Source organism: Emys orbicularis, chromosome 2 (genome assembly GCF_028017835.1).
Source record: "Emys orbicularis isolate rEmyOrb1 chromosome 2, rEmyOrb1.hap1, whole genome shotgun sequence".
Lineage (NCBI taxonomy): Eukaryota > Metazoa > Chordata > Testudines > Emydidae > Emys > Emys orbicularis.
In genome coordinates, this window is record NC_088684.1 from 2,196,098 (window position 1) to 2,213,505 (window position 17,408).

Consider the following 17,408-nt stretch of genomic DNA (forward strand, 5'->3'; position numbering starts at 1 on the left):
TTCAGCTACTGCTAGTAGTCAGTGTTGCAAATCTAGGACCACTGCTATTTAATTTACCTCTGATCCCAGAGGAGGTGGGGACCCGATTTCAACCGTAACTGCAATACCCCCTTCATAGATGCTGCCCAGAGAAATTCAGTCTGCATTAGCTAGAGATGGGATTTGGGATTAATTTTTATTTGCCTTAAAAATATCAAGGGAATTTCACTTTTGTTCATAAACATCTCAAAAACTAAGAAGCTTCAAACTGGGTTATTACTTGGAGGGGAAGCTTCCTAAGACATCAGGGAGCTGTGCAGGTGACTTCCTCAGACTTCAGGGAGCAGTAGGCAACATGCTCTGTTTGAGTCAGTGCTGATCTGACCCCAGCCCAGCACTAGGAACGATATTCTTCTCCAGGGAGCAGTGGGGGAAAGGGGAGTTCAGTAGGGGGCACCCCCCTCAGTTGGGGCTGACCCCAGTGCCCCAGCACTAGGGAGCTGTTCTGCTCCAGGGAGCAGGGGGGGAAAGAGGGTTGGTAGGGGGCACCCCCCTCAGTCAGGGTTGACCCAATGCTCCCGCCCAGCACTAGGGAACTGTTCTGCTCCAGGGAGTGGTGGGGGGGAGGGTTGGTAGGGGGCACCCCCCTCAGTCGGGGCTGACCCAATGCCTCAGCCCAGCACTAGGGAGCCATCCTGCTCCAGGGAGCAGTGGCGGGAAGGGGGTTCGGTAGGGGGCAGCCCCCTCAGTCAGGGTTGACCCAATGCCCCAGCTCAGCACTAGGGAGCCATCCTGCTCCAGGGAGCAGTGGCAGGAAGGGGGTTCAGTAGGAGGCACCCCCTCAGTCAGGGTTGACCCCAATGCTACAGCCCAGCACTAGGGAGCTGTTCTGCTCCAGGGAGCAGTGGCAGGAAGGGGGTTCGGTAGGGGGCAGCCCCCTCAGTCAGGGTTGACCCAATGCTCCCGCCCAGCACTAGGGAACTGTTCTGCTTTAGGGAGCAGTGGCGGGAAGGGGGTTCAGTAGGGGGCAGCCCCCTCAGTCAGGGTTGACCCAATGCCCTGCGCCTGCCTAGCACCAGCAGGACCCGGTGGCGGCGGGGCATTGAGTCCCCTGACCCCAGTAGGACCCCCTGGGTGGGGTGGGGGGTGCCCCGCACGCAGAAGGCCCAACGCTCTATGGTCCCATGACGTACCAGGCGGCCCCCGGCCGGCGCCGTCTCTCTCCCGCACTCTATGGTGCGGGCCGGCGGGATGCGGAAGTGACCGCGTGCGAGGCCCTGGCGCCCTCTGGCGGCCCGGCCCGGCCCCTGCCGCTCCCGTCCCGCTCCAACGGCGCTGCTGCCCGGGAGCGCCGGCCGCCATATTGTCACCCCCAGCGGGCCGGGGTCCGGCAGCCCCCCGCCTCCGAGACCCGCCGCCCCCCCCAGCGGCTCCCCCCGCGGCCCGGCCAGGTGAGGAGCCGGCTGCGGCCTCCGCGCTCGGCAGGGCCCCGCCCGGGGGGCGGGGAGTTCCCCCGGATCTGCCCCGGGGCTGGGGGGGGGGGTTAGGGGAGGTTTCGGGGCGGGGGGGGAGGGTCTCCCCCCAAACTGACCCTGGTGCTGTGGGGGGAGGGGAGGTTCCCCGCAGATCTGCCTGTGATGCTATTGGGGGAGGGGCAGCATAGAGGGAGGTTCCCCCCATCTCCCCAGTGCTGCGGAGGGAGGGGGCAGTGTGAGGGGAGCCCCCCCTGGTGCTCTGGGGCAGGGGTCCCCCCCCCGGTGCCGTGGCGGGAGGAGTCAGCGTGTGGGAAGGTTTCCCCGTCACCCCAATGCCATAGGGGTGGGAACCAGTGTGTGGGGAAGCCCCCCCACCCCCATGCTCCCTGGTGCTATGGGGTGCTGGTCTAGTGTGGAGAAAGTTTTCCCATGCTGTACTACCCACTGGTGCTGTGAGGAAGAGAGGCAGCGTGAGGGGAGCTCCCCTCTGTATACCCCCACTTCCCACCCTCCGGGCAGGGGTTGGTGTGAGGGGGTGTTCCCCCTCGCCAGTCCTCCTAGTGCTGGTGTGGGAAGGGGGTGGTTTGACGTGGGCATTTCCCCCCTTTCGTATTCCCCTGGTGGTTGTGGGGAAGGCAGTTGATGAGAGTGGAGAGGTGAGATAGCGTTGGGGCAGATTCCCCTCTCCCTGTGTTCCCTGACACACTCCACACACCCCCAGCCCCAGAGGGAAGATCTCGTTTGCCCTTCCTTCCTGCTGCTGTTGTGCTAGGGGGTCAGTGTTAGAGAACATCCTCTCCACCCACTTCGATGTTCTGTTGGTGCTGCTGGGATAGTGGGGGGATCTCCTTTCTGGCCTTGCTGGAAGGGGCTTTCATGATCTGATTTAGTTGTGGATTGGTCCTGCTTTGAGCAGGGGGTTGGACTAGATACCTCCTGAGGTCCCTTCCAACCCTGATATTCTATGATCTCAAAGGACTGGCCTAGTTTCTCTTGGAGGACACATTTCCCAGCCCTACCCGTGACTCCTACCGTCATACGTCCTCATTCCCAGCTGTCAGTCCCAAGCAAGCCCGCTTGGTAACCGTGATTTTAATCGGGATCCAAATGCGTCACTCTTGTGCTAAGTGAGGCCCCAAGCAGCAGCCCTTGGATGCTATAGCTCTCAGCATGCAGTGCTCCATCTTGATATGAGTGTTCCAGGCCTCGTGTGCTTGGACTTTTAGGCTCCATGGGCTCCTTTGTTTTATTGCAGGCCTGTTGGACTCTTGGGCCTCTGGCGAGTGGCTAGTGCAGCTTGAGAATGTGTGAGGTTTGGACACCCTCTGTGCTTTAAAAGTAGACATGGACATTTGTGGATGACACCAAGCTGGGAGGGGGCGCAAGCACTTTGGAGGACAAGATTAGTATTCAAAATGACCTTGACAAATTGGAGAATGGTCTGAAATCAGGAAGATGAAATTCAGCAAAGATAAGTGCAAAGTACTGCATTCAGGAAGGAAAAAGCAAATGCACAACTACAAAATGGGGAATAAACTGGCCAGGCAGTAGTACTGCTGAAAAGCATCTGGCAGTTCTGCTGGATCACAAAACGAATATGAGTCGTCAATGTAATGCAGTTGCAAAAAAGGCTAATACCTTTCTGGGGCTTACTGACAGGAGTGTCCTAGGTACGACGTGGGAAGTAATTGTCCTGCTCTACTCGGCACTGGTGAAGGCCTCAGCTGAAGTACTGTATCCAGTTCTGGGCACCAGATGTGAATAAACTGGAGAGAGTCCAGAGGAGAGCAACAACAATGATAAAAGGGTTAGAAAACCTCACCTGTGAGGAAAGGTTAAAAAACTGGGCATGTTTAGTCTTGAGAAAGGAAGACTCAGGGGGGACCTGATAAGTCTTCAAATATGTTAAGGGTTGCTGTAAAAAGGGTGGTGATCAATTGTTCTCCATGACCGCTGAAGGAAGGATAAGAAGTAATGGGCTTAATCTGCAGCAAGGGAGATTTAGGTTAGATAGTAGGAAAAACTTTCTAACTATAAAGGCAGCTAAGTTCTGGACTAGGCTTCCAAGGGAAATTGAGGAATCCCTGTCATTTAAGAACAGGCTGGACAAACACTTGTCAGGGGTATGGTCTAGGTTTACTTGGTCCTGCCTCAGTGCAGGGCCTGGATGTAATGACCTTTCAAGATCTTTTCCAGCCCGACATTTCTGTGATTCTATGGGCAGAATAAATGAAGCTTAATTCCAGTGTAGCGGAAGAGTACTAGCTCAGTGGATTTCTGTTCTGGGGCTCAGAGTTTTCCCTCTCTAGTTTATTGTGGATTGTGTTATATTAGATGGTCTATTGCTGGATTATTTCTCTAGTCCTGTAAGTATGCAAGGCATTTTATGGGTGTATGACTTTGGACATCTAAAGAAGCATCAGGCTTTTTAGCTGTAACATCACTGGTCGCTTCCCCTTCCCTCTGACTGTATTAATGTTTATCTTAAGCAGACTTGTTTTCAGTGAAACCTGCTTTCTGTGCATGTGCTTGAAATCACTCCACCTCATTTGCTCTTGCAAGCAAAGCAGAGTCAGGCCTGATCAGTGCTTGGAATGGAGATCTCCAAGAAACATCTAGATGGTGCCAGAAGTGGCATTGGTAATGGAGAGGGTTCTCTCAAAAGGGGTTCTCTTTCTTCCTTTAGTCAGGAGTAGCGTTCAAACCCCATTGTGGTGCTGCAGGGAGGGGTTGTGTGATTCAGCAGAGGATGCTCTGTGCCAAGTCAGGATTGACCCCAGTGCCTAGTGAGGATTTAGAGGGCTGCTGGAAGTGCTGTCTGTGGATAAGATGTAAAATCAAGGGTTTGACCATTTGGGGATATTAAAGGTACTATGGTACTTTCTTCAAAAACTGGCTTATTCACCTCAGTATCATCTGCAACATTCAATTTAAGTAATTTAATTTTGCCTCCCTAAAATTTCCCTCTGATTTCAACTGGTTATGGAATTCTCCTTTAGTATCTGTTGTAAATTGCTGGGCAATGTTGTTGTGTGCTGTTAAACCACTGCTGTGTCCCACCGGAGAGGTAGCTGCATTTCAGTGCTGCTCTGATCCCTGTGTATATGTTTGCCACGCCCTTTTGGATTTCTGATGGAGGGGTGCTATAGACATGTCTGTTGTTGTTTTTTTTTTAGGGACAGGGCAATGCTGTAAGCTCCTGGCTCCGGGAGGCCCCTCAGCCCATCACTTTTCTCTGTGCTGATGGATGGAAACCACTGATAGCTGCAACGTGGAAGCACTTTTCCTTCCCTCTTGAGCTGATTGCTGCAGTGAGCTCTGCCTGGCCCAGCTGCCCCCCCCACCTGTCTGGAATGCAGCTCACGCCTTTCTCTGCCTCTCCCAGGACAGCTCAGGGCAGCATTTGGGCTATAGATTAACCAAGGTTCAAGGTAATAACTTTCTGTTCCTGGAGAATGTTCTGCTAGAATGGTCCTTTCAAAGGGAAAGTCAGTCTGAGACTGTGACCTATCTGACCTGGGCTGGAGAGTTGATACTGTTACAGGTTGTAATACGTATGGAAGTGTTTTGCCAGTCCTGGGATGTTCCCTCAGGTGTGCCCATGTATCTCTATTCTTACCTGCAGTTCCCCTGCTATCCCTGTCCTGGGACCCCTACACGATTTGCTCATGCACTGTTCCTGAGTTGCTCCCACCTCCTTCTCCCTAACATTGCTGCTTCTCTCCAGGTGTGAGGGGAGCAGCCTAGAAGTGGAGTGCTTGGGCAGCTCCACCTTGCTCTTCCGCTCACACATGCAGTGCGAGTGCGCCATGAGCAACATGCTGTTGTCACTGTGCTGCCTCGTCCTGGCCCACTTTGAGCTGTGACCTTGGACACGTGTTTCAGTCTCTTTGTGCCTCTGTCACTGTAGCTGGGAAACTTAGTCAGTCCCCAGCCTCCTCACTGAAAACGAGACGTGGGTCAGTGTAGATGCAGCCCGTGTACCATAGTGAATGGGTGATGGATAAGAAGCCAAAGAGGAAGGTCTAGCTTTCCTGAGGAAATAGAGAGAGGGTATGTGTGGGAGCAGATCCTGCTGAACTTCTCTCGTCTTCACTTGTCGGTGTCACAGGCTTGTGCCACAAGTTTGGTTTCCCTTTTATAATTAATTAGGTCTCATATCAAAAGACTGTTCCCATGGAACCAGTTGGGCTTCTTGCTGCGGAATGGCAGCGGCTGCTACTTAATCAGGGCCATAGTTGCAAAGCTTTCACTTAAGAAGGACACCTATGGCTAGTCACGCTAGATGATGCATAAACGGGAATTTTGAGTAGGAGCAGAGAGGTTATTGTACCACTGTATTTGGCACTGGTGTGAGCGCTGCTGGGATCCTGGGTCCAGTTCTGGTGCCCACAGTTCAAGAAGGAGGATGATAAATTGGAGGGGGTCAGAGAAGAGCCACGAGAATGATTAAAAGATTAGAAAACCTGCCTTGTAGTGATAGACTCAACACACTCAATCTATTTAGCTTCACAAAGAGAAGGTTAAAGGATGGCTTGATTACAGTCTGTAAGCACCTACCTGGGAAACAAATATTTAATAATGGGCTCTTCAGTCTAACAGAGAAAGGTCTAACATCCAATGGCTGGAAGTTGAAGCCCGACAAATTCAGACTGGAAATAAGGTGTACATTTTTGACAGGGTAATTAATCATTGGACCAATTTACCAAAAGTCATGGTGGATTCTCTGTCACTAACCATTTTAAAATCAAGATTGGATGGTTTTCTAAAAGATCTACTCTAGGAATTTTTGGGGGGAAGTTCTATGGCCTGTGTTATACAGGAGGTCATTGTGATCATCTAGTCTGATCACTCTGGCCTTGGAATCTCTGAATCTGTTTGTAACAGGACTTGAAATAGGTGGGAGATTCTGAATTCTGGGGCTATGAAATATCAATTTGATTATTATACCTGAATTTAGGGTAAACAGTGAGGTGACAAAATTTGCACACGATACAAAACTACTCAAGATAGTTAAGTCCCAGGCAGACTGTGAAGAGCTACAAAGGAATCTCACAAAATTGGGTGATTGGGCAACATAATGGCAGATGAAATTCAGTGTTGATAAATGCAAAGTAATGCACATTGGAAAACATAATCCCAACTATACATATAAAATGATGGGGTCTAAATTAGCTCTTACCACTCAAGAAAGAGATCTTGAGTGGTAACAGCACCCTCAGCAAGTTTGCAGATGACACTAAACTGGGAGCAAGGGTAGATACGCTGGAGGTTAGGGATAGTATACAGAGGGACCTAGACAAATTAGAGGATTGGGCCAAAAGAAATCTGATGAGGTTCAACAAGGACAAGTACAGAGTCCTGCACTTAGGACGGAAGAATCCCATACACTGCTACAGACTAGGGACCGAGTGGCTAGGCAGCAGTTCTGCAGAAAAGGACCTAGGGGTTACAGTGGACGAGAAGCTGGATATGAGTCAACAGTGTGCTCTTGTTGCCAAGAAGGCTAACGGCATACTGAGTTGCATTAGTAGGAGCATTGCCAGCAGATCGAGGGAAGTGATTATGCCCCTCTATTCTGCATTGGTGAGACCTCATCTGGAGTACTGTGTCCACATTTGGGCCCCACACTACAAGAAGGATGTGGAAAAATTGGAAAGAGTCCAGCGGAGGGCAACAAAAATGATTAGGGGGCTGGAGCACATGACTTATGAGGAGGGGCTGAGGGAACTGGGATTGTTTAGTCTGCAGAAGAGAAGAATGAGGGGGGATTTGATAGCTGCTTCCAACTACCTGAAAGGGGGTTCCAAAGAGGATGGATCTAGACTGTTCTCAGTGGTATCAGATGACAGAACAAGGAGTAATGGACTCAAGTTGCAGTGGGGGAGGTTTAGGTTGGATATTAGGAAAAACTTTTTCCCTAGGAGGGTGGTGAAGCACTGGAATGGGTTACCTAGGGAGGTGGTGGAATCTCCTTCCTTAGAAGTTTTTAAGGTCAGGCTTGACAAAGCCCTGGCTGGGATGATTTAGTTGGGGATTGGTCCTGCTTTGAGCAGGGGGTTTGGACTAGATGATCTCCTGAGGTCCCTTCCAACCCTCTGATTCTATGATTTTTGAGTCATTGTGGATAGTTCTCTGAAAACATCTGCTCAATGTGCAGCGGCAGTCAAAAAAGCGAACAGAATGTTGGGACTCGTTAGGAAAGGGATAGATAAGGAGACAGAAAATATCATAATGCCTCTATATATATCCATGGTACCCCCACATCTTGAATACTGTGTGCAGATGTGTTTGGCCCATCTCAAAAAAGATATATTGGAATTTGAAAAGGTTCAGAAAAGGGCAACAAAAATGATTAGGGGTATGGAACAGCTTCCATATGAGGAGAAATTAATAAGACTGGGACTTTTCAGCTTGGGAAAGAGACGACTAAGGAGGGATATGCTAGAGGTCTATAAAATCATGACGGGTGTGGAGAAAGTAAATAAGAAAGTGTTATTTACTCCTTCTCATAACACAAGAACTAGGAGTCACCAAATGAAATTAATAGGCAGCAGGTTTAAAAGAAAAAAAAGGAAGTATTTCTTCACACAACGCCCAGTCAACCTATGGAACTCTTTGTCAGAGGATGTTGTGAAGGCCAAGACTATAATAGGGTTAAAAAAAGAACTAGATAAGTTCACAGGGGATAGGTCCATCAATGGCTATTAGCCAGGATGGGCAGGGATGGTGTCCCCAGCCTCTGTTTGCCAGAAGCTGGGAATGGGTGACAGGGGATGGATCACTTGATGATTCCCTGTTCTGTTCATTCCCTCTGGCATTGGCCACTGTCAGAAGACAGGATACTGGGCTATATGGACCATAGGTCTGACCCAGTCTGGCCGTTCTTATGTTCTTATTTATTTTTAATATTTATTGTGGCAAGTGGAGTGTCCTTGGTTGAAATCTCAATTAAAGGTGGCCACTCAACTGGATACCCAGTTCTTCTGGAGGACTTTTGGGGCTGTTGAATCTTTAACGAAGCCAAGTGTTGAGAGAGGAGTTTATTAATAGGTGTTGACATAGATAGACAAAGGGGCAGAGCTTGAGGCAGCACTGAATAAAAATCACTTCCCCGTTCAGGTTTAACTGGATGGCCTCGCGGATGTAATTTGATCAGTTTCCTAGACCTTCACAGGCTTCTAGGGCAGTGGTTCTCAAACTTTTTTTTTTGCGGACCATTTGAAAATTGCTGAGGGTCTCGGCGGAGCCTTAATGATCTTTCCAAATGTTGTTTGTACCATGAGCTAACTATCATAAAGCGCTTTGGATAAAAGCACTATATAAAAAAACCCTTAATAATAATAAACTTTTTTTGTTCTACAAATAAAAGCACACAACTCCTATTTTAATATCAGTAGTCTTACCTTTCTAATGCAGTGGATGTGCCCTCTCTCCCCTGCCGCAGCAGCCCCTGAGCTGGGAAGGAGGGCCGTTTCTCCCCAGTAGCCGCAGCCCTGGAGCTGGGGAAAGTCGCCTCTTTCTCTGGCCACCGCAGCCCTGCACGTCCCAAATTCCCCCCACCCCCTCTTCTCACCCCGCTGCTCCCTCCCACCTACCTACCCCCTATTCCCCCCAAGGCCACCACCTCACCTTACATGTGCATCTTCTCCAGGGTCCAGGCACATAATTAGTGGAGCCATGCCTGGGCAGCTCCACTGATTAGGTGGGTGGCCCTTCATTCTCTTGTGTGCAGCCACCCAGGCACGCACCTTAGATGGAACTATCCGCGAACCACCTGAATGGAGCTCGTGGACCACTGGTGATCCACAGACCACAGTTTGAGAACCTCTATTCTAGGGGAAAAGGGTAGATGAGACATGAATTTGCAATGAAAAATAACAAGCGGAAAAGATATGTAGAATTGACTTTCGTTTCTTCTTTGTAGATCATAAAGGGCACAAGTCATTTTACTTTCTGTGCAGGCCCCCTGAAGAGGATTGTACTGCAATATTGTGATGTCTGAGCACAGTGCCTAGCACTATAGGCCCCTGATCCGTGATTGAAGCTTATGGTTCTGCAGCAATACAACTATAAATCATAATCTATATTAATTTCTATGCAAGGGTCTCAAACCCCTTTGCAAACATTCACTTGTGAATTGTTAAAACATTTCTGTGAGGTGGGTAACTATCATTATCCCCATTTAACAGATGAGGAAACTGAGTCACTGAAGTGCCCGAGGTCAGAGTTGGAGTTGGTGGCAGAGCTAGGAATGCCCGTAGGAATCCTGACTCAAGCTACCAGTCAAAACTCCCGTGTTGCAGCACTTTCCCCTATGACTACTGGTTCTCAATGCCTCAGCGTGGTGTAAGAGGTGTTGGGGGCTGCCATTTTTCAGATAGGATTCTGTGTCCACCAGAGCTCTGTCTGTGGGCATCGCAGTGCAGAATCAGGGCCCTTGATTGCCACCACTGCCCCTTTACAAGGGGCATCAAAATCGGCCTTATAATCTCCCCCCACAAAAACCATAGAATTCCTCAAGCTTTCAAAGACTTACAGTGAAACTTCATTGCCACCACGACTGTTTTCTGAACATCTTGAATCAATTAAGGACTTTTTGAGATTAAAATACTTACAATATCTCCCTTTTGAAATTTTTGTATATGTCTGATTGTCTGATGTTTTTGTCTGTGCGCTCAGTGAAATCACACTGTACCACAATGTGTGAACTGTAGCAAGGGTTTGACATTAGCTCATGCAAGAGGCAATTTTCAAAGGGAGGAATACTAAAATGTTTAAACTGCAATTATTTGAAATCTGAGCATGATTCCCTGTTGGTGGAGCTGAAATACAAAAAAAACCCATGGCATCAGAGAATATTTTTCTTGGTGACTTAAAGCTATCCAGAGCTACTTCTCCAAAAGTGAAAGAAAACTTCATTGTTAAGGCCTTGTCTACACTACGAGAGTACTTCGATTTTAGTTAATTCGACTATGTGGAATCGATATTACTAAGTCGAACGTGTGTGTCCACACTAAGGACAGTAATTCGACTTTGTGAGACTTTGTGAGTCCACACTAACGGGGCAAGCGTCGACATTGGAAGCGGTGCACTGTGGGCAGCTATCCCACAGTTCCCGCAGTCCCCCCTGCCCATTGGAATTCTGGGTCGAGCCCCAAATGCCTTCTGGGTAAAAAAATGTGTCGAGGGTGCTTTTGGGCGCCTGTCGTCATCCGTCCGTCACTCAAGCCCTCCCTCCCTCCCTGAAAGCGCCGGCGGGAAATCAGTTCGCGCGCTTTTCTGATTACTGACAGCGCGGACGCCACAGCAGTGCGAGCATGGATCCCGCTGCGACCATCGCTGCAGTTGTGGCAGTTCTCAACGCCTCGCAGCTTCTCCTACACCTGTACCAGAGGCAGCTGCAGATCAATCATGAGAGGAGGCTACGGCACTACCGTGACGGCATGAAGTCGGACACTAGCTCCGACCTCTCTGAGAACATGAGACCCAGCGCCCAGGACATCTCGCTGTCACTGGGTCTTGTTGATACTGTTGAACGGCGATTCTGGGCCCGTGAAACCAGCACGGAATGGTGGGACCGCATAGTGCTGCAGGTCTGGGATGAATCCCAGTGGCTGCGCAACTTTCGCATGCGGAAGGGGACTTTCCTCGAACTGTGTGAGTTGCTGTCCCCTGCCCTGAAGCGAAAGGACACCCGGATGCGGGCAGCCCTGACTGTCCAGAAGCGAGTGGCCATAGCCCTCTGGAAGCTCGCAACGCCAGACAGCTACCGGTCCGTCGGTAACCAGTTTGGCGTGGGCAAGTCTACCGTGGGGGTTGCTGTTATGCAAGTAGCCAGGGCAATCGTCAAGCTACTGCTATCTAAGGTAGTGACCCTGGGAAACGTGGAGCTCATCAGAGATGGCTTTGCCGAGATGGGATTCCCAAACTGCGGTGGGGCTATAGATGGGACTCACATCCCTATCCTGGCACCGGACCACCAGGCTAGCCAGTACATCAACCGGAAGGGCTACTTTTCCATGGTGCTGCAATCACTGGTGGACCATCGGGGACGTTTTACCAATATCTACGTTGGATGGCCTGGCAAGGTTCATGACGCTAGGGTGTTCAGGAACTCTGGTCTGTGTAGACGGCTGCAGGAAGGTCTTTACTTCCCGGACCACAAAGTAACTGTTGGGGATGTGGAGATGCCTACAGTCATCCTCGGGGACCCTGCATACCCGCTAATGCCCTGGCTCATGAAGCCCTACACTGGCGCACTGGACTCAGGGAAAGAACTATTCAACTACCGGCTCAGCAAGTGCAGAATGGTGGTGGAGTGTGCTTTTGGCCGTCTCAAGGGGAGATGGAGAAGCCTACTCACTCGCTGTGATCTCAGCGAGACCAATATCCCGATTGTGATAGCTGCTTGCTGTGTGCTCCACAGTTTGTGTGAGAGCAAGGGGGAGACCTATATGTCGGGGTGGGAGGTTGAGGCAAATAGCCTGGCTTCTGATTACGTCCAGCCAGACAGCAGGGCGATTAGAAGATCACAGTGGGACGCGCTGTGCATCAGGGAGGCTTTGAAAGCCAGGTTCCTGACTGAGCAGGGTCTCCAGTGACTTTTTACTTTGTGGACACAGATGCTGAACCTGCCCCCGTTTCTTTACCCAGTTACTGTTGACTATCCTTCCAAGTTACATACCCCCTTCCCCACCTTCCCAACAAATAAAATCTGTTCTGTTCTGTTAATGAACAAGGTTCTCTTTTTTACTGTTTTCGCGGGAATGTTTTAAACCGGGGACGCAGACTGTGGCGGGGGGCGGGCTTAGTGTTTTGATGCAAATGATGCTTCTAAAGTCCGGGAATGACAGGCTCCGCAGTGCTGGATTGGTTGTTTCAACGCAGCCTGCCAGCAGTCCTGGGCGGGACTGGATGTATGTGTCGGCCAAGTGACTTTCTGGCAGGGGGCGGAGGGTAACAGATCCCCTGCTGCGTGGCTCTGTGATCCAGGATAAGGACCGCGGCATAGGATCTCTAACTGCCCTCCCCCGACACAAAGTCACAGATCAACCCCCTCGCACCCCAGAACAAGAAAACCACCTCCCAGACTGACCAGGGTAACTGGTGACTGTGCTGTGTATGTGTCCTGATGCTGGACCTGCCCCCGCCTCTGTAGCCTGCTACAGGTGACTGTCCTGTCCAAGTAACAAACCCCTTCCCCCCCTTCAGACAGAATCCCCTCCAAAAGACACTCTCGGAAACAGTACTTAACAGAAACAGATGTTTTATTATGAACCGCACATGAAAAGGGGGGGGGGGGGGAGGAAACTTGGACATGGGCTAGTGTCAGATGGGTAGGAAAGGACTTTTCAAACTTTGGAACGAGAGCCTTCCATTGCTGCAGCAGTGTGCAGTGGCCGACTGACAGTTTTAACGGACCTTGCCGCCCCTCCTTCTTTGTACTTTTGGTGAGGGGGGGTGTGGGACTTGGTGGCGGGGGAGGGCGGTTAGAGATAGACAGCAGCAGTGCTCTGTCCTCCTGCCTCCGGTCTTGCAGAACATCCACTAGGCGCCGGAGCGTCTCCGTTTGCTCCCTCATTAGTCCAAGCAGGGTTTGAGTAGCCTGCTGGTCCTCCTGGCGCCACCTCTCCTCCCGTTCCATGACTGCTCTGTGCATTTGTGACAAGTTCTCCCTCCACTGTGTCGTCTGGGCTGCCTGCTCTCGTGAGCACTCCATAAGTTCATAAAACATGTCTTCCCGCGTTTTTCTCTTCCTTCTTCTAATCTGCGCTAGCCTCTGGGAGTGTGATGCCAGGCTGGGTTGGGAGACAGTCGCAGATGTGTCTGTGGGAATGGGAAAAAGGGAGTAAATTCCTGAGACAGATAAATGAAGTTGCTAACAAAGAGCATAGTCTTTCTCTGTGAACAACACCATGCACTGCACCTTTCACATGCGCACTCAGGACAAGGTCGAATTTTCGGCCCTCGCCTTATGTGTCTGGGGTCCTGCAGTTGCGATCAGAGAAGCGTTGCAGGACACCTCTACTTCTGCTGCAGGAAAACATGGTAAGCCGTAGACTTGTGGCAGCTTAAACATGTAATAGTAGCACTGGGCTCCTTTCGCACTGAATGCAAGGCCACTCTCTGCTGGCAGCAATCAGGGAAGCATGAGCTCTGCCCCTGTCCCACCACCTCGCGGCTGTCCCCGGGAAAGATCCCTGTATGCTGCCCCTCTGCCGCCTCCACAGCGTGGCTGTAAAGCAGTCCCAATACTAACATTCCCCTCCCTAATTTAAAGCAGGGCGTCATGTGTGACATAACACTCATGAGGATCTCGGAGACCGAGAGGGGAAGGATGCTGCGTGAAAGCATGCAGAGGCCTGGGCCGTATGCCGCCATGCTGTGCCGCGCACTGATCCCCGACTACCTGATGGACTCATGGCGTGGGAACGTGTGTTACCACGGGGGACCAAACAAGATCGCCCTGCCGTTGAACCTCGTGCGCATGCTGGAGCGGTACCTCCAGGAGAGCTATGCCGAGCTATCCCAGGAGGACTGTCTGTCCATTCCCGGGCACATTGACCGCCTTTTCATTTAAGTTCAGCATAACGGACTACAGAGTGGAGCGTCCTGTGGTGGACTAATCATGAATATCCGGACAGTACTTGATTTTCTATACATAGTTAGGAGTAAATAGTTCACTAAGCCAACTAAATCATGAACAACAAATTACTAATATAGTTAATATTCCTGTTTTGTTATAAATAAAAGTTTCTATGTTTAAATGAGTGACTGAAAAGCCCATTCTTAACAATATAAATATTCCACTTATGTTAAAATGAAATGTTTAGATGTTTAAAGCACTCACTGCTTGATCCTTCCCCTGATTCGGTGTCCGGGGTAAGGGCTGTGGACGGTTGGTAGGGGATCTCGGTAAGGGTGATGAAGAGCTCCTGGCTGTCGTTGAAATCAGCGGTGCAAGCGCTGTCGACTGCCTCGTCCTCCTCATCTCCTTCCTCATCTTCCCCGTCACCTAACATTTCCGAGGAGGAACCGGCCGTGGACAATATCCCATCCTCGGAGTCCACGGTCACTGGTGGGGTAGTGGTGGCGGCCGCACCTAGGATGGAATGCAGTGCCTCGTAGAAACGTGATGTGTGGGGCTGGGATCCGGAGCGTCGGTTTGCCTCTTTGGTTTTTTGGTAGCTTTGTCTCAGCTCCTTGATTTTCACGCGGCACTGCGTTGCATCCCGGCTGTATCCTCTCTCTGCCATGGCTTTAGAGATCTTCTCGTAGATCTTTGCATTCCTTCTTTTGGAGCGCAGCTCTGAAAGCACGGACTCATCGCCCCACACAGCGATGAGATCCAAGACTTCCCGATCAGTCCATGCTGGGGCCCTCTTTCTATTAGATTGCACGGCCAACTCTGCTGGAGAGCTCTGCATCGTTGCCAGTGCTGCTGAGCTCTCCACGCTGTCCAAACAGAAAATGAGATTCAAACTGGCCAGACAGGAAAAGGAATTCAAATTTTCCCGGGGCTTTTCCTGTGTGGCTGGTCAGAGCATCCGAGCTCGAAGTGCTGTCCAGAGCGTCAACAGAGTGGTGCACTGTGGGATAGCTCCCGGAGCTATTACCGTCGATTTCCATCCACACCTAGCCTAATTCGATATTGCCATTTCGAATTTAGCGCTACTCCTCTCGTTTTCGAGGATTACAGAAGTCGAATTTAAAAGAGCTCTATTTCGAACTAAGTAGCTTCCTGGTGTGGACGGGTGCAGGGTTAATTCGATGTAACGGCGCTAAATTCGATATAAGCTCCTAGTGTAGACCAGGCCTAAGAATCTCAAATAGTCTTGAGCAGGGTTTCTCAAACTGGGGTCGCCGCTTGTGTAGGGAAAGCCCCTGGCGGGCCGGGCCGGTTTGTTTACCTGCCCCTTCCGCAGGTTCGGCTGATCGCGGCTCCCACTGGCCGCGGTTCGCTGCTCTGGGCCAATGGGAGCTGCTGGAAGCAGGGGCAGGTAAACAAACCGGCCTGGCCCGCGAGGGGCTTTCCCTACACAAGCAGCGACCCCAGTTTGAGAAACCCTGGTCTTGAGTCTCTTTCACTAGCCAAGGTCATGGATTACAGTGGCAGCTTGTGGTTTGGGTTTTTTTGTGGTGGTTTCAAGGTTTTCAGTTGTGCAAATGGGCTGAGTTCAGAGAAGGAAGGTATTGTTGTCAGGCCTGTGTCTGTTGTTTGGTTCTTGGTGTTCTGAGAGGCTGTTTTGGATACAAGTGACTCTCTGAGAAGTAGGTTGGTAGCTGTATTGTTTGAGAGGGGTGAGATTCTGGAGCTGACGGGAAGCATTCTGGTTTTAGACAGTGATTCACAGTCCAGAATAGTTCCAGTAATGATCTAAGCTGTGAACTGTGGAGGACTGGCCAGCTGAGAGGCACCTGGCAGTGGAGAAAAAATATGTAAGGTTCACAACATTTGTAGTGATTAGTGCTGCCCAACAATCTAGAAATTTCAAACAGTGCTTGGGTCTTCTGTCACCCTGGTGTTGGGGCCCCAAAGGAATCCGGGGCCATAGTTAGAGAACTTGTCTGACGATTGATGCTAGGTCACCAAAAGCTCATCACCCCTTGTTGACCTTCGAGGCGGAGAGGATGAGGTTTACCACTGCATTTATGCTCCTCGGATGCAAGTATCAGTCTCTGACTGTTGCAGCCCCTTTCCCCAGGGCATTCCACATCCTGCTAAGCTTGAGCTGCTGCTTGAAGGAGAGAAAATAAACATGAGACCCCCCCCCCTCCCACAGGCTGTTTTGTAGCAGTAGTGCTGAGAGATGGGGTTCTCAAAGTTCAGGGGAAAGGACTCCTGAAGGGTTGGTTCATATGGAACCACTGGGATCACTGTCTGTTACCTCTACCCCGTGCACTTCAACCTTTTGACTCCTTGCTCTTTGAAACCTATTCCCTCTGATCAGCAGCATGGGGAGAACCTGCAGAGGTCTTGGGATTGGAAACATTGATTTGGGGAAAGACACTGATTAATTACACTCTAGGGAGCAATCCTGCGTGAGTTCCTGGTGGGGGATAGACTACTCTGGGTCTGACAGAGCATCTGTCCTCCGTGAAATACAGCTCCAGCTTTCTTGGCTATCTTATACCACCGCGCTGTCCATTTGCTAAGCTCACGGAAGGCCAGCATTAGGATTTCAGTCCCACCATCTCAGTGAGGGTCCACTAAATTTCTCCTTCCCCATATAGTTTGAATGGGAGTGGCTGATGCTCCCATGGTGTACGGCTCATTCTCTCAATGAGTTAAGCTACTGCAGTTTTGCTCCGCGTCTGAGTCTTGCCAGGCTCCTCTTGCACATGATGGTGCTTCCCATCCGGTCATCTGGTGGGCTCAGTCTCCTGGCAAAAGACCAAGAGGCAGGCCGTCCCCCACCCCCGCTTCTTGTAGTTTAACTCTATACAACAGGGAAGACAGAGTGCTAGAACTAGGAATCTTATCATGTGACTAGGGAGATCCAGTTACACCCTTACGCCAGGGGCAGTACTTGCTGGCCCCAAGGACATGAGGTTAATTTTAAATGTGAGGGAAGCTAGCCTGCGACTCTGGACACCTGGGCTCAGTTTCTGGACTTCCTCTGTGATCTTGGGCAAGTCACTTAGTTTTTCTGTGCCTCAGTTTCCTATATGTAAAATGTGAGTGTTAGCCCTGCCCTGCCTCACAGGGTGTGTGTGAGCATAAATATGTTAACGTTTGTGAGGCGCTCAGATACTATGATAATCGGGGCCATATAAGTACCTAAGATTAATGAAGGTGAGGGAAACTGCGGGTTGCACTGTAGAAGTTGGTGAGCTGTTTTTGACCATGCATCTTAATGATAACTAAGAATTATAACCTTCCCCCAAGGGGTGGGAGAGAAATGGCCAGGACAGACCTTGCCTAGTCAGCCCTTTCTCTGAGTAGCCAGC

General features: G+C 50.5%; 1 protein-coding gene across 1 annotated transcript in view; it reads left to right on the top strand.

Annotated features, from left to right (window-relative positions):
* Window positions 1-4,634: 4,634 nt before the first annotated feature.
* Window positions 4,635-17,408, top strand: part of LOC135873300 (casein kinase II subunit alpha-like) — a 57,879-nt gene continuing 45,105 nt past the window's right edge. The window contains exon 1 of the mRNA XM_065397705.1: window positions 4,635-4,885. The gene's annotated coding sequence lies outside the window, so the exon portion shown is untranslated. The remainder of the gene's footprint in view (window positions 4,886-17,408) is intronic.